We start from the raw sequence: 2,348 nt of genomic DNA, 5'->3' as shown, positions 1-2,348 counted from the left end.
TAAACATCCTCGAAAAAGACTAATTTTTATCGAAGACCAAGTAAATAATATATATATTTTAAATAATGTTGATTTTTCATTTCTCACCCGTCTTACTGCAGTCGCAAGAGATCTGTATCTATGGCATCGAAAGCTTGGATACACAAGTATGCATGCTCTTGAAAAATTTTCTAGAGTCGAGCTAGTTATTGGACTGCCAAAACTAAAGTTTGAAAAAGATCACATTTGCGACGCATGCCAAATGGGTAAGCAAACTCGTTCATCCTTTAAAATAAAAAATACTGTAAGTGCCTCTAAACCCTTACAACATCTTCATATAGACCTATTTGATCCAACTCAAACTGCCAGCATTTCAGGTAAAATATACGCTTTTATAATTGTTGACGATTTTCAAGCTTTACATGGGTAATATTTCTAACTCACAAAAATGAAGATTTTGCTAACTTTTAAGCTTTTTATTGAAGAATTCAAAGAGAGGCATTATACTATAGTGCAACTATCCATAGCGATCATGGTGGAGAATTTGAGAACAAATAAAGGAAAAAATATTGTAAGTACCTCTAAACCCTTACAACATCTTCATATAGACCTATTTAATCCAACTCAAACTGCCAGCATTGGAGGTAAAAGATATGCTTTCGTAATTGTTGACAATTTTTCAAGGTTTACATGGGTAATATTTTAAACTCACAAAAATGAATATTTTGCTAAATTTGAAGCTTTTTGTAGAAGAGTTCAAAGAGAGGCATTATACTATATTACAACTACCTATAGCGATCATGGTGGAGAATTTGAGAACAACACTTTTGAAGAATTCTGCGCTGAAAATGGATTTACTCAGAAATTCTCTTAACCCAGATCTCCTTAACAAAATGGAGTAGTTAAACAAAAAAACCGATCACTACAAGATATAACAAGAACAATGCTTCTCGATAGAAGCTTACCTAATCATTTTTTGGCAGAAGTTGTACGCAATGCTTGTCATATTCTTAACGAATGTCTAATCAGACCAATCCTAAAGAAGACTCCCTATGAATTATAGAGAGGCAAGAAATCAAATATAAGTTACTTTCATCCATTTGGATTCAAGTGTTTCATCCACAGTAACGGTAAGAATAATCTTGGTAAGTTTTATCTAAGAAGTGATGAAGGTATATTTTTAGGTTATGCTCGTACTGGTAGAGATTTTCGTGTCTTTAATCAAAGAAACTTAAGTAATGAAGAATCTGTACATGTGATATTTGATTATACTAACCCAAAAGTGCGGGAAGTCAAAGTCAGTGATGATGAAATAACTTCTCTCAGAACAACTGAAAATACAGAAGCTGTAAATTGTGAAACCAATGCTGAAAAGTCAACTATCGCAGTGGTGGAGTCGACCACTCCAGCTGACAAAACCAATATTCTAAGAGAATGGAATACTAATGCAGTTATCCCAAAATTTTATTCTCTGGAAACCTGATGACAGAATCCAAATGAGATCTTCTCTCAGAAAACAAGCATTAGTTGCTCTAATATCTCAAACGGAACCCAAGCGAATAAATAAAGCCATGGAGAATGAATTATGGGTACAAGCAATGAAAGAAGAACTTGATCAATTTTAAAGAAATCAAGTATGGACTCTTGTAGAGAGACCAACAAATTGTTCAATAAACGAAACCAAATCGGTGTTTTGAAATAAGATGGACGAAAATGGAAAAGTTATCCGAAACAAATCAAGACTGGTTGATCAAGGTTACTATCAACAGGAAGGTATTGAGTACGGTGAAACTTTTGCTCATGTACCAAGGCTAGAATCGATTCGCATTTTACTTGTTTATGCTTCTTTTAAGTGCTTTAAACTTTTTCAAATGGACGTGAAAAGCACATTTTTAAATGGATTTATAAAATAAGAAGTTTTTATGTAACAACCCCTCGAATTTGAAGATCCTTCTTACCCTGATTTCGTTTACAAGCTTTCCGAAGCACTTTATGGCCTCAAACAGGCTCCAAAGCTTGGTATGAGTGACTAAGTACCTTTCTACTTCAAATTAATTTTCAAAGGAAGAATTTATACAACTATTTTCACTCAAGGATCTGGTTTATATATTCTCATTGTTCAAATTTATGCTAATGATATTATCTTTTGTAGTTCTAATCCTTCTTTGTGTGAGAATTTGCAAACCTTAAGAAAGTGAAATTTGAAATGAGCTTAATGGGAGAACTCACATTCTTCCTTGGGTTACAAATCAAACAGTCAACTAATGAAACCTTCATTAGTCAAATCAAGTATACCAAAGAGTTAATAAAGAAGTTTGGACTAGAAAGAGGAAAAGCTTTTGGGACTCCCATTAGTCCGTCTAAATGCC

This window comes from Solanum lycopersicum, chromosome 10 (genome assembly GCF_036512215.1).
Source record: "Solanum lycopersicum chromosome 10, SLM_r2.1".
Taxonomy (NCBI): domain Eukaryota; kingdom Viridiplantae; phylum Streptophyta; class Magnoliopsida; order Solanales; family Solanaceae; genus Solanum; species Solanum lycopersicum.
The sequence above is the reverse complement of the archived record's forward strand: the minus strand, read 5'-3'. Positions refer to the sequence as shown.